General features: G+C 43.3%; 1 protein-coding gene across 2 annotated transcripts in view; it reads left to right on the top strand.

Annotated features, from left to right (window-relative positions):
* Window positions 1-12,148: 12,148 nt before the first annotated feature.
* trpc5a (transient receptor potential cation channel, subfamily C, member 5a) overlaps window positions 12,149-24,000 on the top strand; it is a 206,315-nt gene continuing 194,463 nt past the window's right edge. Inside the window, exon 1 of one of the 2 annotated variants that reach the window (XM_015946058.3) lies at window positions 12,149-14,207. The gene's annotated coding sequence lies outside the window, so the exon portion shown is untranslated. The remainder of the gene's footprint in view (window positions 14,208-24,000) is intronic. The other variant, XM_015946059.3, reaches the window with a different exon arrangement.

The raw sequence follows: 24,000 nt of genomic DNA, 5'->3' as shown, positions 1-24,000 counted from the left end.
GCTGTTGCTGCTGTCACTCCAAGTTGTAAACAGTCAGAACGTGCTCACGTTGTTTTGCTAGTTTGGAGCCGCTAGGGAACACCGGTACTGAGTCACATCGTCAACTAGACGCTGTGTAATATTAGAGCTCAGCTCAGCTTCCATTACATAACATTTGAATAAGTGTTCATTTGTGAGTCTTTGGTAGTTATGCACAGCCAGGAGGCAGCATGTCAAGAAAACGAAAAGTGGATATAAGAGACTTCTTTCAAAGTCAAAACGTAAGTTGGAACATGTGACACCCCTGCATTAAGCTCAGACTCACCTCCTCCTTCACAAACATACTCAAAACTAACTTTTACAAACTCATCTCCTCCACATAACTGACTCCTCAGACACAATTTATTCGTATTATTATAATTATTATTTTTTTATTATTATTACTATTATCATCATAATTATTATTACTAGTAGTAGTAGAAGTGTAACTTCAAAACTTTTATCATTTAACTTTATTGTAAACCTATCTATTGCAATGTATATGTTCACATTAAAAAGCTCTGAAAAATGAACAGTATCATCGTCAACAGATTTTTTTAAGCTTAATGTCAAAGATGTACACTTTTCATTAGATTTATCTTATTTTTTCCATTTATTTTTTGTGTGTTGAAATGCAACAACTGTTTAAACACTTTTAAGGGAAAACACATATTTAATATGTTTTTATACACTCAAATTGGTAATGAATAATTTACACATTATATTAATAATTGTGAATCAGACTAGAACCATCCTGTGAAAATTTCTGTTTGTTCCATTCCAAAATCTCCCACTGTTTATAGTTCATGCATCTTTTTTTCAGGTGACTGACAGAGATGCAGGAGGAGAGACCGGTGAAGGTACAGCAGGGGAGGCTGTAGGAGATGGAGGACGAGAGCCTGGAGGAGATGGAGCAGAGGCTGGAGGCTCACAGGTGAGGTTGAAATAATGAAGATACGATAGACATAAAATTGATCATTGTGACAAATGTTAGGGTGATGATCATGTGTAAAACATTAGTTCAGCATGTCCTCTAACACAGCAAATGAACAAACGGACAGATCTCAGGAGGGACCGTTTATGTATAAATAATTTTTATACTTTTGACTAGGCCTGGGAAAGTAACAAATTTTGCTGGACGATATATTGTCCAACAAATTGTTGATGATAAACGATATCATTGTCAACTAGGGCTGGGCGATATGGCAAAAATAGAATATCACGATTTTTCGAATATTTTATCACGATTTCGATTTTATCACGATTTTTTATCCATGAATAGCATAACTTCAATTGCGTATTAAAGAAGAGAAACATTGAATAAATAAACATTTATTCATATTAGGGATAATCAGCACAGTGCTAACACACTTATATTTTAAACTCACACCAGAGATGATAAAAGCCCTGAGAGAAACAATTACAAAAATCAGTTTTTCTCGTTTTTCAAGTAACTTAACATAAATTCAAATCGTAAACATAAATTAAAATCGTAAACATATTTAAAGTGCAAACATGTCAATTGCAAACATATTGTGCAAACATTAACTTGTTCAAAATACTATGTAGCTCCCAGTTGCTCATGTAGTGGATAGTTAAGCTCAAATACGGCTCTGATGTGCGGCTGGACCAGAGATCGCTTGTGGTAGCAAAAATCTGCGCATTCTGAATATTTTCTGCAACAAGTCTCTAAATAAAGTAAAATTTTCCAGTGCAGATTGGAGACAACCCATAGAAGCACTGATTTGATCTCATTTCAGAGAAAAATAGAACAGGTTAGATGCACCTAATAAATAAAATTACTAACAAACTCAGGAATCTTTCTTTGCTTCCCTGTTCTGGTGCTGAAAATATCACTAATGCGGATCAAAGGAGATAAACAGATGAATGCACCTCTTATTATTTGGAAACTACATTTACTGCAGCTGGCAGAGGCAGAGATTGTTTCTATTAATACACGGATTTACAGAATCATTTTAAATGTTAATAGGGGAAGACTGCAGGAGGGAGCGGTAAAATACAGGGGGTCCCCAGCAAAAACAAGAAACTACGAGTCTGATGAAACCCGCTGGTTTTCCATCAGGCAGTCACGGGGCAGCTCCAACGACCCAGTGACCGAGCTCAGTCCGGTACCGACACCGGCTCGGCAGAGGGTGGACGAGCCGAGGCGACGTCGTGCTCTGCTTAAGAAGCGGTGTTATTTTCCTGCTTCAGAAGAAGCATCCGACGTGTTTTTACGCTTTCTCCGAGACATGTCACGTCGCTAAGTTGTTAGCGCCGCGCGCTAAGGAAACCCTGCGTTCCTCTTCGGAACGAAAACCTCGTTGTCGCTCTCAGCCGCGGCCGAAGCCATGTTTGTTCACACACAGGTGAAAACAAGCTGGGCACTAATATATTACTATGACTCACTCTGATTGGTTAAGGGTCAAACAAAGGCGTGTCATTCGCCGGAGTTAAGTTCCCTTTTCATTCAGAGGCAGAATTTCAACAGCAGAGCTGTGAATCGTGATGAAAAGGTCTCTCAAAAATGACAGACCGTCAGATGTGTAGATCGTAAAACGGTCTAAAATCGTCATATCGCCCAGCCCTATTGTCAACATTATCTAGACCAAAATAACCACTAATATAATGTTAATATATCATAATAATGCAAGTACACCCTTTAAAATGCAACAAATAAACCTTCATTTAACATTGGATTGTCCAGAACCAGAACTTCTAAATGAATAAAAATAACAAACAAAAATTAAATAAAAAAAGAATCTCACTCCCTGTTAGAAAATGTTGCACCAAAAACAATAAAAAAGACCCAAAACAATAAATACAATGGCCTATCCATTGTCAACAGCCAAAACTGCACTTCAATAATGATAAGAAATAAAAAATAATAGAGTTGTACATTTTTTAACTTTGATATATATACATAACACCCCCACCCCAAATCCGCACAAGCCTGCTGAAATCAAAATTTCGTCCCTGCGCTACAGTGATAGTCTAAGCGTCAGAAAAACCCAAATAACACTTTTGCTGTGTTAGAAAAAGAACTGTAATGATAAAACTTTCTGTTTTTGAAGCATTAGGAGGGAACTTTTGGCTTATAGAATATGAAAAGCAGGACAGGGCTTTGTTACGAGTGTTGAAGCGGAACCAGGATCCTGCTCTACACATAACAACCAGGAGAGGGCGCTACAAGCAGGTTTTGAATAGGATTACCTGTTTCATTTTGACAGCTGAGATTTAAATGTGAGTTCTTCAAATATCAAATAAACAAAACAAGGAGTTTTGTCTCTGGTTGCAGCTCCAACTCACCCTTTGTGTTAAAGTTTAATAATAATCTGTTTCATTATATCAGTTATTTTTTTTACAGATGAAGTGTTTGAGTTTATTAGAGAAACGTGTTAAAATATTCCTGTCAACTGTTTTGAAGTCCCTTTAACAAATGTTCCCTGCAGCTGCATGAAGAACCTGGTATTTTACTTTTCTGACGTTTACATTCACTGGCCACTTTATTGGGTACACATTGCGGATACCGGGTTGGACCTCCTTTTGCCTTCAGGACTGCCTTGTGGCATAGATTCAGCAAGGCACTGGAAATATTCCTCAGAGATTTTGGTCCATATTGACATGATAGCATCACACAGTTAATGCAGATGTGTTGGCTGCACATCGATGATGCAAATCTCCCGTTCCACCACGTCCTAAATGTGCTCTATACTGGATTGAGATCTGGTGACTGTGGAGGCTGAGTACAGAGAACTCATTGTCATGTTCTAGAAACCAGTCTGAGATGAGTCGAGCTTTACGACGTGGCGCGTTATCCTGCTGGAAGTAGACAACAGAGGATGGGTACACTGTGGCCATGAAGGGGTGGACATGGTCAGCATCAATATTCAGGTAGGCTGTGGCGTTGCAACGATGATCAGTTAGTACAAAGGGGCCCAAAGTGTGCCAACAAAATGTCCCCACACCATTACACCACCACCAACAGCATGAACCATTGATACAAGGCAGGATGGATCCATGCTTTCACGTTTTTGATGCCAAATTCTGACCCTACCATCCAAGTGTCGCAGCAGAAACCAAGACTCATGAGATCGGCAATATTTTTTCAACCATTTATTGTCCAGTTTTGGTGAGCTTGTGTGAATTATAGCCTCAGTTTCCTGTTCTTAGCTGACAGGAGTGGCACTCGGTGTGGTCTTCTGCTGCTGTAGCCCATCTGCCTCATGGTTCGACGTGTTGTGCGTTCAGAGATGCTCTTCTGCATACCTTGGTTGTAAAGTTAATCTGCATTACTGTTGCCTTTCTATCAGCTCGAACCAGTCTGGCCATTCTCCTCTGACCTCCGGCATCAACGATTTGGTATTTTCACACACAGAACTGTCGCTCGCTGAATGTTTTCCCTTTATCAGATCATTCTCTGTAAACCCTAAAGATGGTTGTGTGTGACAATCTCAGAAGATCAGCAGTTTCTGAAATACTCACACCAGCTCGTCTGGCCCCAACAACCATGCCACAAGGACCCATCATTTAAATCACCTTTCTTCCCCATTCTGAAGCTCCGAGTAGATCATCTTGACCATGCCTACATGCCTAAATGAGTTGCCACGACACGATTGGCTGATTAGTAATTTAAGTTAACGAGCAGTTGGACATGTGTACCCAATAAAGTGGCCAGTGAGCGTGTATTTATCAGTTTATGTTAACATTTAGATGTGTTGATAAATGCGTTTGCTGTGTGTGACAGTCGTTTGCCTCTGATATAAAAGCTAGGCTGGTCAACGTTTGGTAGAAAACTTGTAGAACAACAACTTAAAACAATCTGGAATCTTTTTATTTGATTTAGACTTTTTTATGTTTTTTTTATCGTCCAACAGCTTGAGCGGAGCATCGATGCGGCCCTAACAAGGTTCCCTTTATGAGATATTGATCCAGGACGTTTGATTCTGAGATGCTGATGCTCTTCACTCTTCAAAGGGATGAAAAACATGAAACTGCTCTTTTATTCTGAGGCAAAAACAATAATCTCAAGTGTGATAAAGTGCCTGCAGCAGCGTGAACAGCACGGCGTTTATTAACTCACCGTGAAGAACCGAGCACGTGTTTGTGTTGTGAATCATGCTGTGGCGCTCGTGTGCAGACATGACAGACAGGATCTGGTGTACCAGAGCCATCAGTCACTCGCCACTCGTGAAATCAGTTGCGTCTTGTCACTAGTCGATCGATTCGTTCTTCTCCAGCATGTTTACGCTCAGCTTCAGAGCAACGGAGACGCTTCGAGTCTCGTACAGCTCTTTCCGCATGACTTCCATCAGGTCAGCTCAGCGTAAAACTGGACTCAAATACAAATTGTTGCTGTAACCAGGGGTGCTCCCAGAAAAATTCTCAGGGGGGGCCAATGACAAATGTTGGGGTGTCACACTAAATTGGTCTGTGTGGTAACTCTGGGAGAGTTTAGCCTGTTGCTGTGCGTTGTTTATAGATAAAAACAGCAAACCAGTGCATCCAACACTTTTACCTCAAATCTAAGAAATACAAACATTTCAGAAAAAAGACTAAAATTGTTACATTTTTTTCAAATGTTTTTGTTTTAAAAGTTTAAAACCATTTAATTAACCTGTTGCTGTTTCAACATATCTCCATTGTGGTTTATCCTTGTTTATAAACGGTGACTTCATAACTGATATATATATATATATATATATATATATATATATATATATATATATATATATATATATATATATATATATATATATATATATATATATATATATATATATATATATATATATATATATATATATATATATATATATATATACACAGACCAATTTAGTGTGACGGCCCCCCCTGAGAATTTTTCTGGGAGCACCCCTGGTATATATATATATATATATATAGTAAATCAATATATATATATATATATATATATATATATATATATATATATATATATATATATTGATTTACTAAGTTATTTACATTTCATTAAAAACATTTATTGTGTTTTATATTTATGCTTTGATCAAATCAGGTGAATGTGGTTTAATAAAGGGGGTGGGGCTGTTGATTCTCCATGGTGGCCATGGCCACCCCTTGGGAGCACCCGTGCTTTTGAGGGCACTTAATTGTAAATGTTTTAGCCAGACAGCAATGAAATGACCTGCACAAACACTTGATGCTCAGATATGATTTCCTTTATATTCGAGCTATAACCTCTCTGACGGGACTCGCTGTAATTCAAACAAAATAGGATGACACTAAATGTCTGAGGCTTTTATACTTTTAAAAGAAGCTCATTTTGTAGGAATGTAATTCCAGGAGTTCCGCCTCATGATTCTTTAAAATCATTGTTTTATTTCTTTTTAGGTTATTGCTTGTTTTTAGTTTAGTATCAACATTTAAAGCATGTCCAAACGATCAAAAATGGCCACTCGCTCCAGTCTCGGCAAATTAAAGAAATGGAGAGAATTATTAAGGGAAAATGTTAATGACTACCCTTTATGACTTAAAGGTGAGACCAACCCCTAAACCTTCAATAAAAGTGCTAAATACTCCGAACATGGACTTGAATTTTTGTTAAATCTTTTTAAACACCGGTGCGTCATGTTGGAGCTGTTTAAGGACCTTCATCAGCTGTTTAACTCATTCGCCGCCAGCTGCTTCCTGATCGGTAACGGCGTTCGCTGCCAGCATTTCTCACTGTTTTTACTGTTTTTTTAAGAGTCACAGAACGTTGCGCGCTAGCATGATGTCGACGCCAAAACAACCAAAACAAAGGGAGATTCACCTCTTACATCAGGCAGAATCCGCGCGTTTCGAGCGTTATCCGTTTTTTCATAATCCGTTGCTGAATTGTGATCGGCAGAAGCTTTTCCGGTTTGCGCCTCACTTTTTTTTTTTTACAGCAGCGACCCAAAACGATCTCCTAACACATGGATGTTCTGCTTCCTCATCACGTGACGTGTGACGTATGCGGATGAAGATCGGCTTTAGAGCTGAGATGTTTGTTCTCACGGTGCGGGGGCTCGTTCCGACGCCCACACAGTAAAAACACGCAGTGTCATTTAGTCGTCAATGGCAGTGAATGAGTTAAGGACCTTCATCAAGAACCTTTTCTGGTGTTTTGCAGCTCGCTGTGGTGGAAGTGTGAGTCGACCCCTGAAGCATTCCTGCAGATAAATATTTTATGTTTGGAGACATATATGGACTCACACGACTCGTATAGATACAGATCAGCAAACACACACACACACACACACACACACACACACACACACACACACACACACACACACACACACACGCGCACACACACACACACGCGCACACACACACACACACACACACACACACACACACACACATTACCTCATTCATTGGTAAAATGCGGGTTGTCTTCTTTTCTTCTTCATATATGGTAGCAGTTGCAGAAGTCTCAGTGTGTGTGTGTGTGTGTGTGTGTGTGTGTGTGTGTGTGTGTGTGTGTGTGTGTGTGTGTATGTGTGTGTGCGTAGATGCTGGATAAGCTCAAAATAATCCATTTTATGCACACATACACACACTTTCTCTCAAGCAAGCTGCTGTTCTGGAAAATGTCACACACTCGTACGGATGAACTGTGCTCCCTCCCTCCCCCACTCTGCCTCCATCCTTCTCTCCTCCTTTCCTTTCCTTCTTTCACTGTCATTTCCTTACCCTTCCTTAGTTCCTCTCTTCCATCCTCAACCCTTCATCGAATTTCTGCTCTTCACCCTGATCTCTCCCTCCCTTTCCTCCTTGATCGCCCCGTTCCATCCATCTCATCATGATGATGCAGTAATTGAATTAGGTGTCCCGTGGATACACACTCCCACATGCTGTCCAGACCTGAGCAAAAGCCCCAGGTGTGTGTGTGTGTGTGTGTGTGTGTGTGTGTGTGTGTGTGTGTGTGTGTGTGTGTGTGTGTGTGTGTGTGTGTGTGTGTGTGTGTGTGTGTGTGTGTGTGTGTTAAGATTGATTAAATCTGCTCACATGTAGATAGAAGCACACACGTTTACAGAGATCTTTTCGGTGCGTTTAGACCAGATTGGATTAGGGATTAGAACACACAGCCACCTGAGGACAGCAGCATTCTGAATGCACCACAGGGTTCTGTTGATGGATGTGGTTCTGGTTCTACAGCTTATTCCTGGAGATTGTAGCAGAACATTTTGAACTGATTCAACATTCGCAGGCTGACAGATGAAGGTCGTTGACATCGTGCACCTACAGGTGCTCTTTTGGGTCATGCGCCTCCTGTTTGTATCTCTGCATGAGTGTTTTTAATGAAGCTAGCAGAAGGAAATAATCTCAATGCAGGTTTTTCTGTCTCTACTAGGGATGCACCGATACCGATAACCGATACCAGGAACCGATACCGATGCAGTTGTCTGAAAGTGGCTTCACTGTAACTTGTCATTTCTGTTCACCTTATATTTTAGTTTTTTCATCATTTCTATCAATATATTTTTTATCTACCTCACAGTCTTTTCATGTTGAAAGCAGAGAAGAAAATAAAACCTGTATTCCAAACCATTGCATTTTGTGTGGTAGAAGTATCGGTAATCGGGTTCAGCGAGACCTCAGATCCAAGTATCGGTTTAGAAAAAAGTGGCATCGCTGCATCCCTAGTTTCCACATGTATCAGGCTGACTAAACACGACTAAATGCTTATTACAAATGTTGAATAAACTTTAAAGTCATGTAGTGTTTTTGAAACCGGAGTTGAGATGTGGGACGGAAAGGTCAGAACTGCGTCACTGGACTGGATTTTCTCCAGGAACATTGTATCTGCAACAGGCTTGGGCGGTATGCAAATTTTAATCCCGTCCACCTTCCTCCACATTTTACCACGGTGTACGATATTAGCGGGACTCGTGTAAAAATGATGGCTTAAGCCTCAAGTGGAATTACCAAACTGAATACGAAACACTATTGCTAAACAAAAACAACACAAGATTTTAACAACTTTTAAAAAACACAGCTTTTAAAAAGATTTTCACCCGAAAAACCAGCATGTTTACCTTTTCCGGCTGCTCATCTCCAGGGTGTGGGCAGGATGTTATACTGAAAGCAGCCTCTAGACCAGGGGTGTCAAACTCAAACTCACACGGGGCCGAAATGAAACTCTGGGACGGAGTCGAGGGCCAAACTTAATATTTTTGAAAAAGTGACGGCAAATTTGCACATTTTCTTTATCAACATATATGCAATTTTGAACCTTTAAATTTGGAAACAAACATATTTCTGCATTAACACTGAATGTGGAATAACCAAATTACACACGAGCATGTCCGTTTTAAATAAAACACATCAGTGGTATTCATTACTTGTGGTATATTCAGCATTTTTAAAATCTATTCAGGATTTATGTTTTCTTGTTTATTCATTTTTCTTATTTTTTATTCTCCTTTTTTTCTCCTGTAATACGTGTCATCGCTGCTGTGACGTCTAGCTTTCCCCACTGAGGAACAATAAAGGGATTTTCTATTCTATTCATCTATCTGCAGCCTTTCCACTTCCTGTTTACTGTAGGTTAAATCTTTTCTCACGGGCCAACAACAACATAAAAATATTATTTTATCTTAAATGAAAATGCAACATCTCACCTGTTAACTTTCATGTTTTGGAGCAGAAAAAGAGCATAAAACCAACATATTTAAAGCTCAGTTTGCTCCACTGGTTTACTGTGATGCTCACCTGTTCCAGCCAGATACCTGCATCATGGGGCTGATCTGAGCTGAGGAGGAGACTCCTGTTGTTTTGTTCATCTTCATCATAATAATGACAACATTAGATGACAACAGGTGCTCACATAGGTTTGTGCTGATGAACATGTCTGAGCAGCTTGACCGCGTTGTTGTGTGTCGGGGAGGAAACACAACCACAGAGTCGTGCTGGTTTGAGCGTGTCGCTGCTCGCTGGAGTTATATCAGCTCTGTCTGGACGTTAGTTGGAAAACTTTCTCTTTCAGTCGTGAACACATTACTGAGCGGCTAGAATCTCCGTTTCTGGGCTTCAACGTCAGAAAACAGCTGAGTGAACTCGGCGCTGAGTGAGAGGAGTGTAGTGCACACCGGCAGCAGGCGCTGAAAAAACAAAAAGGGGGGGACGGGGGGGTCGGCTCCGGCTGACGCCGCAAAGCATCATGGGAGTCGAAGTCTTTGCGGTAAAATCGGCCAGCGGGCCAGTTTTAATATATTTTTGATATTTATCTTGCGGGCCACATAAAAATGCTCCGCGGGCCTTGACTCTGACATATGTGCTCTAGAGGGTGCTTTGGTTCATTGTGGCTTCTACTTCCAGGTTCTTACGTCTAACCGATGTTACGTGTTATTGATCAGCTCTGGTAAGCCAGGTGTTGATGTTTGGGCATGAAGCAGAACATTTATTATTGCCTTCTGGTGCCCTGATGGCAGCCCTCTGCTACAATGTAGAGACGTTATTTCTCCATTGGGATCAGTACAGGATCACTTTAGTCATTATTTAGTTGTTTTTGTTTTCATAGCAACGAGAAATCCGTCGTAAAACAGACGCCATGAAAGACAGAAACGTAATACTTGTAATTTTACTTTAACTGTTTGTGGAGTTCAGCTCTGCCTTCAAGACCTCCTCCAAGATAAACTGTCCCAGAAGAACGTGCCTGACCTCATCTGCAGGCGGATCACTGACTTCCTGACAGACAGGAAGTAGCAGGTCAAGCCGGGGAAAAATGTCTCTGACCTGCGGACCATCATCACCAGTTCCCCTCAGGGCTGTGATCTCTCTCCCCTCTGCTCTTCTCCCTGTACACCAACAGCTGCACCTCCAACCACGAGTCTGTCAAGCTCATCAAGTTTGCAGACGACACCGCCGTCACCAGACTGATCTCTGACAAGGATGAGTCTGCCTACAGCATGGAGGTCGAACGGCTGCCGTCCTGGTGCAGCCACAACAACCTGGCGCTGAACACCGAGAAGACAGCAGAGGTCGTTGTGGGCTTTACCATGGCCCTGTCTGACACTCCCATCATGATGGTGGACTCAAGTCGCTTCCTGGGCACCACCATTGTGATATTATGTCTGAGTAAGTCCAAGTTATTACATCCATCACCCAGGACCTCACGTGGGAGCCCACCATCACCTCTATCATAAAAAAGGCCCACCAGAGGATGGTCTTCCTGAGGCAGCTGAAGAAAATCAACCTACCAGCACAGTCGATGAGGCAGTTCTACACCGCAGTCATCGAGTCCATCCTCACCTCCTAAATCACTGTGTGGAACGCTGGAGCCACCATCAGGGACGAGAAGAAGCTGCAGCGTGTTGTGCACTTGTGAGAAGGTACCTGGCTGCATACTCTTCTCCACACAGGACCTGTACACCTCCAGGACAATGAGGCGTGCAGGTCGGATAACAGCAGACCCGTCTCACACCGTCTCTTTGACTGGCTCCCATCTGGCAGGAGGCTCAGATCCATTTGGACCAGAACCTCTCCACCCTTAACGTAAAGTGTTACTTTACAAACTGATTTCCTCCTTTTACTTTTGTTTCTTTATTTTCCAGATTTATTTTCATCCTTGATGACGGTGTAATCCCTTTTAAATGACGACAGTGAGCTGCTTATTTAAAAATTAAATACATTCAACTGCAACAACGCTCTGTGGTCACATCTTTTGAGTTTTATTAACTGAAGACTCACCTGTTCAAACTGACCTTGGTGTGACCTTCTGCTCTTTCTAGCAACTCCTTCTTTCCCAGGATCCACTGACTTCCCTTTTTCTCCTTTCTTACAATTTTTATCATTTTAAACACATTTATAACCCTCCCACTGTCTTCATGGGTGTGACCCCGCGAGGAAAGGTGACCATTGAGCAGGGTTGATGGTTCATCCCTTGGGTCCATGTGGCAGGGATGCACCACCTCACCCCTGCCACGTGGACCTCAAGGGATAAACCATCAACCCTGCTCAATGGTCACCTTTCCTCGCGGGGTCACACCCATGAAGACAGTGGGAGGGTTAAGAAAGTTTTAAAAATAATGCTTTTATTTTGATTTTTTTCTTCTTGTGAAGCACCTCATGATTTTACCTCAATAGGTGCCATATAAAAGGTTGTTTTTTTAAATTACCAATTAAATCTTGCTGTTTACTTCATATGACATGCATAACGTTTACCACAATGACAAACACCCGTGGAGCTCACTTCCTCCTTTAGAACACTAAACAACCCTTCACCCAGGAACTGGTAAGACTGGTTTCTCTGGTGGGACTAAGAGGAGGCGGAACCAATCTCGAAGCAACGCCAGTGATCACCCTGCGTGAGCGCCGAACCAAACCCCTCCCGTAGGCGAGGATGGTGACGGGTGACAGATCACATGTAACAGATTAAAGCCAGTTGATTTTATGATGCGGCGAACGGAACAGGAAGTCTTGGGTTAGCGGTCAGTGAGAATAACGATCATTGTTTTTGAAGGGATTAACATCTGTGTGACGGATATTTGAGGACATCAGTGGCATTCCTGGAGGGGGTGGGGTTTTAAAGAGCAGTGATGCATTAAATCAACTGTATTTGATTAGTAAAAGACAAAAAGCCCAAAATGTTCCTCATGGTCAGGTTCTGGAAACCAGTAAGATATGGTCTGAGCTTGGTGGCGTGGTGCTTTATTCTGCTGTAAGTAGCATTAGTAGATGGACCCATGTGGACATAAAGAGATGATCAGCAACGATCATGTAGGCTGTGGTGTTTAAACCAGGCCCAGCTGGTACTACGGGGTCTAAAGTGGGACACGAACATCTCTCCCACACCATTACACCACCAGCACCATGCTGAAACATTAGTTGAATGGGATGGATCCATGTTTTTATGTTGGTGACACCAAATCCTGACCTGACCATCTGAATGTTGTAGCTGAAATCCATCCGACCACGAGTCTCCTCTGCTCCAGTCCTGGAAATCCCGTGGGAATCGCAGCAGCAGTTTCCTGCTGTCAGGAGGGATGCTGTGTGATCTTCTGCTGCTGGAGTCCATGGGGACCTTGGTTGGAGCCAATGGTTTAACAACCGGTCTTCCCCTTCAACTTTGACTTTTTCTTCCACAAAACTGCTGCGCACTTTTTCAGAACCCTCTGTAGTCCCTCAAGAAGGTTCTGGGTAAAATTCCCAGAAAATTATCAGTCTTTTGTTCTCTTTCTGATGCTCAGTTACAACTCCAGATCGTCTCCATCTCAGCTTGATGCCTAAATCCATCCAGCTGCTGCCTGGTGATTGGTTACATAACATAATGGAAACTGGGACTTTTTTAAATATATTTTCTAAAAACTTATGAAGATTTTTATCCTTTTTTATTTAAGAAGTTAATTAAACAGAAACCTAAAAGTGGCTGGTAAGTTTATGAGAATTCATATAATCCAGAGAGGAATTGTGGAAATGATGTTCACATGTTGACATGAATAGATAAAGCTGGGTTAGATAATTAAATACATCTGCTTTATTTTAGCTCTTTGGGGAGGATGGGTTGGACCCTGAGGGCAAGAGAACATAAAAGTGTGTTCTAGGCCAAAATATCATATTTACTGCAAAACATCTGCAGCCTTGTGGAAGACTGCAGAGCAGAAACGAGCCAGAAATCTGACTGATGATGAAAGAGAGGGATGGATGCGTTTCTCCTCCTGCAGAAGCAGAGGGAGTTACTGATGCCGCTCTGTGGAGAAGTCGCGCGCCCGGAACCGCACCTGCAGTCTTGTGAATCTTCTCCATAATCACCTGTGGCTGTGCGGCGCAGAGTCTCTAACAGAAAACAGCGCGTTCCCTCCTCTGGAGCAGCAGCAGCATCCCGATGGGTCACGCGGAGGAGCAGCATCAGCATCAGCACCATCACCATCAAAGGCTGGAGCGTCACGCGTCGCTCCGTCTCCGTCCAGAAGGCGCGAGGAGGACGAGCTGATTCTGCTGCGGAGAGTTCAAGAAGCGGGAGGAGGTGGAGGAGAAGACGGAGGTGGAAGTCCCGCGAGACAAATAAAGAAACAGATAGGCGGACTGATCCACACTCAGAGCGGAGTGAAGGCGCCGCACGTGAGACGCGCGCGACAGAAGGGATAATCATTCGTTTTGGATCCGCGCCTCCGTCGCGTTATTTTTTTTAGAAGAGCTTTTCTTCCTCCAAACGGGAAGAACAGTGCTCTCCGAACAAGGTAAGCAGAACCACAGCTCCTCTACTCTTTGGTTCTTTTCAAGGGTCCGGATGGAACCAGAACCGGAGCGGGAATAACACCTGTACGCGTCCTCGGTCTGATTGATCAATTAACCGCAGCTGTGGCGTCTAAACAACGCAAACACGCCGCACATCTGCTAGATTTAAACCAGAACGTCGCCTGTAACCAAGACTAGTTTAAAACGCTGGTTTGGGGTCAGTTGGTCCACTTTTAGGGCTTCCGGTTGGTCTCTAACCGGATTTCTGTCTTACAGCATCTGTTTTTGAGGCACATCTTGATGAATCCCACATGAACCATTACTGCTGATATCAACCTGAATACCCCCCCCCCACACACACACACACACACATTGATTAATTATTGATTAATTGTTATTGGTCTTTATGTTTGGTCTGATTTATTAAGTGAGAGGTGTTGTTCCTCAGAGAGGAGGTTGTGCAGCTTTGGCTGACTGGTGGGTGGTTTATGTTTCCTGACTACTGAGTAATGCTGGAAAAAGAGGGGGTGTAACGGGAGTGTGTGTGTGCGCGCGCGCGCGTGCACGAATTTGTGTGTGCGTGTGTGGAGACGAGGGCTGCGGAGTTTGTGTTGAGCTCTGTTGTTTGCGCGTTTGGCGTGCGCATTTACGCAGCTTGTCGGTGTGTGTCTGTGTGAGGGAGAGAGGACGGCGCAGTTCTGTTGGCACTGCAGATACCCCCCGTGTGTGTTTGTGCGCGCGCGTGCGTGTAAATTCGCGCATGTAAAGGAAAAATGAACACATGGACGGAGCTCCTGGATGTGTGTGCGCAACGGTTTTATGGTACGGCGCACCCTGAGGTGTTTACCCCGCAAATGAAAACCTCCGTAAGTGTTCCCCCATGTCCACCTGCAGGAAAGCCTCTCAGCTGCTGCTGTATAAAAAATAAAAATAGATTCTCAGTTTGCAAGCACATCTGGAAAATTCTAGCAGAACATAAAAAAATAAATAAAAATAAATACCTGAAAATGTCGTTTGTCATAATAAACACACATGTTATTTGAGATGAAGACCAATAAAATAAATCTTGTTTTTCTATTTATGACCAGTAAAAAGTTGCTGAGTGAAATCAGAGGTGGGTGGATGTGGCAGTCCCTCCATCTTTGGGTTTATTTCAAAACAAAATAAAGATTATTTAGACAACACTGAAGCTTTTCAGACACTTGTGTTTTGGTTTCTTGATGGTTCAAATGCTCAGTGGCTCCCCCTTCTGATCTAGAACTTGGATTCATGAAATTATGTCAACTAATTAATCATTCAATTGTCCTGATGAAGCAACAATGACGTATTCTCCTGTTTTACATCTCCAGAAAGCAACAGCTTCCTTCTTGTCTGATAAACATTTCCTTTGTAAAGAAAGATGCCTCTAAAAATCTGCCAACGATCAGAATCAGACACATTTCAGGACGATCAGTCTGAAAACACAATATTGTTTATGGTCCACAAACACACCAGTACAGACTGTAAACCTACCGCCACTAAGCACCAATTCCCATTAGCAGCACTTTTATGTCCATCAAGATCAATAGAAATCGATGTTCACTAACAGATAAATCTGAATCAGCATCAGCAGGTCAGACATCTGTCGGCCCTCAAAACTAGAATCGGTTTTAATTTGTTTCTCTGCTTGTGAAAACCAGTCACATGTATCCATCAGTTTGTCTTCCGCTCACCTTTAGGGTTCGGGTCAGTTTAGGCCCAATAGGGCCTACAAACACCTTGACCATGCTTTCTAAAAGAAGGTGTAAGATGTGAATCACTGCAGTCGTAATTTTGTCAACAAATCTTATTTTAGTTTTGGTCGTAGTCTTGACAAAAATTAATTTCGATTTTAGTCACAATTAAGTCATCCGATTTGTTTTAGTTTCAGCCTTATTTTAGTCAACTAAACTAAATGTATTTTTCTTCTGATGCAATAATTTTCAACTTGTGTAAAGGAAATGTTCACTACAGCAAAAGAAATATGAAAAATCCTCATTTCCCTTCAAACAAGCATTGTTCTTGAGCCCACACCATTTTTGTAGTTTTTCTACATCACAGCTCTGGTGCAAAGCCCACTCAACAAACATGGATCATCCTGATTGGCCAGACACAAAACTGTTCAGGCCAATGGTAAACCTGCTGAGGCTAGCTAGACCCTAGGAACTCGTGCTATGGTTGGTCTAGATTTCTAAGCTAAATGTTTGTAACTGCTTAAAAACATGTTGGGAGGAGTGAACGGGAGCACCTCTCAAGATAAAAATCACGAGGCGATTCACAAGAACAAACATTTTAAAAACAATTTAAAAAAGATTAGAAAATATCATAAAAAAAGCTGTGATTGCAAAATGTAAGAAAATGAATGAGAAAATTAATAAGAAAGAGGGAAATCAGTGGATCCCAGGAAAAGTGGTGATGTGAGTGTATTTGGAGGACTTCATCAGAAGCCGAGCACAGGCATTCTAAACCACCTGTAGACGGTTCAGGGAGGTTCTGCTCAGAGACGTGAAAAGAGAGTTGCAGTAGTCTAAGTGTGAGGAGATGAAGGTGTGGATAACTGTCTCAAGTTCAGAGCGGGACAGAATGGGACTCAGCTTAGCAATGTTCCTGAGATGGAAGAAGGAAGAACGAACAAGAGAACTGAATCTAGGGTGAGAGCTGGATCAAAGGTCACCAAAATTCCCGACAGAAGGTTTGGTGTGAGATGCAAGCTGACCAAGAGAGTCTCTGACTTTGGGAACCAGCTTGTCTGGGGCACAGATGAGGATCTCAGTCTTATCTTCATTCAGCTGAAGAAAGCTCCCAGCCATCCTGGTTTTGATAGAGTCTAAGCAGGTGTGTAACAGCTGCAGCTTAGATGTCTCATGGGGCTTAAAGGAGATGTACAGTTGGATTTCATCTGTGTAAAGATGGTAGGAGATTCCTTTAAATTAGCTTAGTATGTACTGACGAGGAAGCAGATAGAAGAGGAAGAGCAGAGGCCCCGGCACAGAACCTTGTGGAACACCATGGGCAAGGGAGGTGGTGGAGGACCTAAACTTGGAGATGACCACAGAAAAGGAGCACTCAGAAAGATAAGAGAAGAACCACTCCAGAGCAGTTCCTGATAGGCCTACCCAGTCTCTCAGCCTCTCCAGTAGCAGGTGATGGTCAACAGTGTCAAAGGCTGCAGTCAGGTCCAGCAGGACCAGAACAGAACAGTCCCCTGCATCACTGTGAGTCAGAAGGTCGCTGGAGACCCAAAGAAGAGCTGGGGATGGAGGTGTGTCATGGATTTTATCAATATGTTCATCAATAACCCATTTCCAATAGTGAAGAGAGAAGGAGACAATGAACAACAAGTCAAGCAGTTATAACTGTGGCAAGATGCACGAAGCAAAATGCACCGAACATCCGGTCACAGAGTTTATTCATAGAGAGGGGGAGTGTGTGTGTGAGAGAGAGTGAGATTGTGTGTGTGTGTGTGTGTGTGTGTGTGTGTGTGTGTGTGCGCGCGTGTGTGTGCGTGCGTGTGTGAGAGAGAGAGAGAGTGGCTTGTGTGGGTGTGTCTGAATGAGTGAGCATGATCAAAGTGGCATAGAGCATTACATTTACATTCAGTTGATTTAGTCCATGATCAAGAATTAATAAACATAAATTTTTCCACAACATTCCCTCCTGTTTATCCGAATAGGATAACCAAACAACAGGAAGCAACAAAACAAAACAAAACCAAACAAGGAAAATAAATATAAGTAAAATAATAAGGAATGTTATCCACTTCCGTAACTTGTCACCATTAACAATGAAAGCTACATCAGTCACAAATCAAGTGACTCAAGACAAAAATGATAAGCATCAAACAAGAAAAATAATAAGTAAAGTAATAAACACTACGATCAGATATGATAAGTTCTGAATCAACACGATGAGGCAAACACAGCATGAGGTGCTGCAATCATGTGTCTATTGCGGATCGTAATCTCAATCCTGTTAACTTGTCCGAAGAATCATTCCATGCAAAGTTCAATCGTACAGCAGTTCACAGAGATAAAAAGTAGAATCAGCTAAATCAACACAATTATAAACTTAAGAAAAGCTATTTCATACATATTGAAATGAATTTACTGTGATGCACAAAATCACGACTTATGGCAGCTCCTGCAAGGAAATTAGGAAGGGTTCGCAAAACCATATAATACACAGAAAACATCAGTACAGTCTATCGAAACGTCAGGTGAATTTAGTTTAACGCTCCAAGCTGCAGACGAATCTTCCTGTGAAGGAGGAAACATGAAGGTGTAATATTGATTTACGCAGCTCTAACTATGGTAGAGCTGAGGCAACCCCGGCGTTCTTCATCAAAGGGCTTGTCCGTGGACTCAGAGTCCCGGTTGGAGAATAGGTTTGAAAGTCAGAGTCCTCTTCCATTGATCAGGATGGTTTCAGTCTTGCATTGATGAGTATCTTGAAGTCCATGTCCGGAGCGTAATAACGTAGTTCGGAACATGAAGAGCAAAGTTCAACTTCTCAATAGGAAGACTTCAGGGTCCTTCCGTGGCGTGTCGAGGCGGTTGTCCAAGTGTCAGGGAGCTGATCTTGTCCCAGAAAAGGTCCTACAGGTCCTTGACTGTGAAACCAGTCTGGAGAATTGGGTGCAGGTGCTTGAGGAAGTTGATCCTTTCCCAGCGTCTCTTCTTCGCTGCGTCCTGTTGTAGATGTGTCCAGGGGGTCTTCAGCCGAGGTGGATAAAGGTTATGTTGTCATGTAGGTGGGCTCAGGAAGGAGCCCCAATCCGCCGTTTCAGTTCCAGTTCTCGTACCCCCTCAAATGCTGCCGTCTCTGTTGTTCCATCAGGTGCTGAGAGGCGGCCCAAGTGCAGGGCCATGAGTGAAGCCACCAACATCAACAATGTGGTTAACCCAGCAAGCTCGACGCAGATCTTTGTCTTATCTTATCTTGATCTTATCTTCACCGGGTGTAAATGAAACAAATTTCAACAAATATTGTTTGTAACATTTAACAACTTGTGTAAAGGATGGGTCATTTACATCATACTTATGAACCATAAAACGTGAGATTCCATAGAAATATGAAATATCAATCTGATGGATCTTTGAATATTTCAACCAGAAGATCGGAACTTTTTATTGCAGGGATTAAGTGACACTTTGAATTAACCCCAAGGAAAGAGAGAGAGTCAGGTTTAAAATAGTTAAGAAATTTATTTCTACACAATTTAAACAAGACTAACTTTAACACTCTGTGAACCGATGGACTAAGGTGGAGTGAAGCTTGGTTTATGCTTGACGCATTCACTTTCCGCTTGGTGATGCGGCTCGTGGATGGAACGCGCTTCACAACTCGCAGCGTTTATGGTTTGTGCGGCTCGTCTCTGCGGTGAGCCAATATTCTCCCAAACTGTAGGGGGCAGCATGGAGCTCTACGGCATGCATCCAACACTACACCATAGTAGAAGTAGAAATTACTGTTTACAACATGGCATTTCAGCATTTTTAACAGCGTCCTCGACTTTTCCGACAGTGCGAGCTATTTCTCTCCAAGAATTATTAACAACATGTTGATCACGGTGATCTCTGAGAGCTGAATCATACAAATGTCTGTATTTACGAACCTCTGCCATACTAGTTCTTGCCGGTCCGCCATGTTTTTCCGCGTCCGTCCGTCCGTCCGCGTGGTTAGAAATTTTCCGAGGTGCGCGTTGCGGAAATCTTGGGCCATGCGGAGACGCGGTGGAGGGGCGTGGTTGTTAAAATGACGCAAAATGACGCAACTTTTCTGCGCGGAGCCGTGCGGACCTCGCGGACACGTCAAGCATAAGCCAACCTTGAGACGTGATATGAATGATGGTGTGTGAGTGTGTGGAATGTTATCATCAGAACCAGCGGATCCGGAGAAGCATTTAGTTCTGAGTGGGAGTGAATGTTTCGCTCTAAACTTTAGTCGGAGGTTTATAACACACATGAAACGCCATCTGTCAGTCTACGTACCCCAGGGGAAGCCTCCGTTAGATCCAGAATGCCGAGGTCCTCTTGGACCCTCCTTGGTACCGAAGCCGGTGGAAAAGCAGCGGTGCCGACCAAACTAGTCTTGGAATGCTGTGGGTGTGTCTGAATGAGTGAGCACAATCAAAGAGGCATAGAGCAATACATTTACATTCAGTCAATTGAGTCCATGAGCAAGAATTAATAAACACAAATTTTTCCATAACAAGGTGAATAACAGAAACGTCTCTTAACAGATTTGCTCATAGTTTTGGACTAAGATGTTTCTACCTAACACACACACACACACACACACACACACACACACACACACACACACACGCAGAAACTATACATGTCTTGCTGCATGTTCTTCCCTGAGTGTTCTACTTTCTTTAAGACATTTGACAAGTATTTCCACCATTTCTGGACCTTTTTACACAAACTAATTATTATCAGATGACAGAACATCCTAAAATGCAACCAGAATCTGTTTCATTCATGGCTCCTGATGGTGAGATGATTGTGTAACCGATCACACTGATTGTTTTAACTTCAGATGTCTTTGTGCCTTATTCAAACGTTACATCAGCATCTGCAGGAGCGGGTGCATTTCAAACACCTGGCTATGTTTAAAGGCACAGTTCGTAATAAACAACGCAACCTCCGGACTTTATTGAGCATCTTTCGAGTTCTGGGCAGCTTTTCTGAGGGCTGGAACACAAAAAAAGACATAAAAATCGTTGAAACCAAAGGGAGCTGTTTGGGAGACGATGCTGACATAAATGTTTGTTTAAATGAGGGATTTGGAGGAATCCGAGGCTCAGCTCCATGGAGCACGGAGAGAAGTATCCCTGTCAGACGGATGTTAGCCTGCAGAGAGAATCGGATCAGGGTTAAGTCTCATTTCAGGATAATAAATTCAAAACTGTCAGATGTCTCTGTGGTTTTCAGCTGATTTTTCACCCATTTGGATGGGAAACGTCGGTGCTGAACAGACGACTCTGCTTCTGCCTGAAGCTGGGGTCTTATCTTCATGTCACTGAGCTGCAGATACGTAGTGGTGGCTTCACTGATCAATTCAACTGATGAATATTTCAGCCGAACCATAATCATACATCTTCAGGTAAAAATGCTCCACACTGATTTAGATACAGCCACAGCTGATTGCTGTCTGTCCAGTACTACATGGTACTGGGGATGGGTACCTTTGACATTTCAATCGATTCGGTACTAATTCCCGGTACTTAGGAATCGATACCGGTACTTAACGGTACCAATTTTCGATACTTCTCGTCTCGTCTCGTCTTCCTCCGCTTATCCGGGTCCGGGTCGCGGGGGCAGCATCCCAACTAGGGAGCTCCAGGCCGTCCTCTCCCCGGCCTTGTCCACCAGCTCCTCCGGCAGGACCCCAAGGCGTTCCTGGACCAGATTGGAGATGTAACCTCTCCAACGTGTCCTGGGTCGACCCGGGGGCCTTCTGCCGGCAGGACATGCCCGAAACACCTCCCCGGGGAGGCGTCCAGGAGGCATCCTGACCAGATGCCCAAACCACCTCAACTGGCTCCTTTCGATCCGGAGGAGCAGCGGTTCTACTCCGAGTCCCTCCCGAATGTCCGAGCTCCTCACCCTATCTCTAAGGCTGAGCCCGGCCACCCTACGGAGGAAACTCATTTCGGCCGCTTGTATCCGCGATCTCGTTCTTTCAGTCATTACCCAAAGCTCATGACCATAGGTGAGGATTGGGACGTAGATCGACCGGTAAATCGAGAGCCTGGCTTTCTGGCTCAGCTCCCTCTTCCCCACGACAGATCGGCTCAGCGTCCGCATCACTGCAGACGCCGAACCAATCCGCCTGTCGATCTCCCGATCCCTCCTACCCTCACTCGTGAACAAGACCCCGAGATACTTAAACTCCTCCACTTGAGGTAGGACCTCTCCCCCGACCCGGAGGTGGCAAGCCACCCTTTTCCGGTCGAGAACCATGGTCTCAGATTTGGAGGTGCTGATCCTCATCCCAGCCGCTTCACATTCGGCCGCGAACCTACCCAGCAAGAGCTGAAGGTCAGAGCTGGATGAAGCTAGGAGGACCACATCATCCGCAAAAAGCAGAGACGAGATTCTCCTGCCACCAAACTCGACACACTCCACACCACGGCTGCGTCTAGAAATTCTGTCCATAAAAGTGATGAACAGAACCGGTGACAAAGGGCAGCCCTGGCGGAGTCCAACCCTCACTGGGAACAGGTCCGACTTACTACCGGCTATGCGGACCAAACTCACGCTCCTCTGGTAAAGGGACTGAATGGCCCTTAACAGAAAGCCACCCACCCCATACTCCTGGAGCGTCCCCCACAGGGTGCCCCTGGGGACACGGTCATAAGCCTTCTCCAAATCCACAAAGCACATGTGGATTGGTTGGGCAAACTCCCATGCCCCCTCCATCACCCTTGCAAGGGTATAGAGCTGGTCCACAGTTCCACGGCCAGGACGAAAACCACATTGCTCCTCCTCTATCTGAGATTCAACTATCGATCGGACCCTCCTCTCCAGTACCTTGGAGTAGACCTTTCCAGGGAGGCTGAGGAGTGTGATCCCCCTATAGTTGGAACACACCCTCAGGTCACCCTTCTTAAAGATGGGGACCACCACCCCGGTCTGCCACTCCCTAGGAACTGCCCCGATTTTCGATACTTTTGAGTGTTTATTATTTTAATTCTCTTTTATAATTAAATATATATTTTTCTCAATATATAACCATATTTGATAAAAATCACAATAATAACATACAACTGTTTGTATTTTAACATCGTCCTTGTAGTTTTATAAGCTGATAATTAAACTGAAGCAAACATCTTTACTGTGAACTAAATTTACTGTGTATCTTCATTTCTTTTGCCGTCTTTTTTCATTTGATTTTTCCTACTGGGAAGTTAGAATTTCCAAGGAGAAAGCGAACGCACCATTAGCTGATAACAACGGTGGCAATGGAAGCTAACATATCAAGCTAACGTTATCTTAAACAGTTTATTTAACTGCTGGAGCAGATTAAAACGATGATGCCTCACACTTAGATCGTTGTAAAGTGAAGCCAAACTTTAGAGCGCGTTCATGTTCTTCTAGTCGGAAATTCGGAGTTCCGAGGAGAAAGCGAACGCACCATTAGCGAAACAGAAGCTAACAAATCAAGCTAACGTTATCTTAAACATTTTATTTACCCACCGGAGCAGATTAAGATGAGGATGTCTCACTTAGATCGTTGTCGCTGCTTTCATCATCACCCAGTTACCCATCACATTTAGTGAAGTGGACCCAAGCTTTAGCGTGCGTTCTCTCTACCATGCTGCTCTGTTTACAACTGGCTCGCAGTGACCGACGACATAACGCTCTTGCACATGCGCAGCTGTCTTGGCAAGTTCTCGTTATGAAGGACGGGTTTCGAAACGAGGCACCGTTTGAAATGACGTGAATTGATGCTTAGTCGGTACTATGGAATTCGGTCGGTACCTTAAAAAGTACCGAATTCGGTACCCATCCCTACATGGTACTACTCTGGACTTGTGCAGAGTAGCGCCGCACCTCCACCTGGCTCATCCACTCAGCTGCTGATATGACACAGTGGCACTCGCCTACTTTAAAAAACATCCTCCCCTTTCTCCTAGTGATCACAGTGACCAGTAAATCCTCCTTCCTGCAGTCAGTTTCTTTGTCTGCTCTTCTCTTGATCGGTGAGTCTGCTCTCTGTGTGTGCTGAAGGTGCTCCAAACATCTCCACCTTTGAAAATAGTTTCCA

Source organism: Nothobranchius furzeri, chromosome 2 (assembly GCF_043380555.1).
Source record: "Nothobranchius furzeri strain GRZ-AD chromosome 2, NfurGRZ-RIMD1, whole genome shotgun sequence".
NCBI lineage: Eukaryota > Metazoa > Chordata > Actinopteri > Cyprinodontiformes > Nothobranchiidae > Nothobranchius > Nothobranchius furzeri.
The sequence above is the reverse complement of the archived record's forward strand: the minus strand, read 5'-3'. Positions and strand labels throughout refer to the sequence as shown.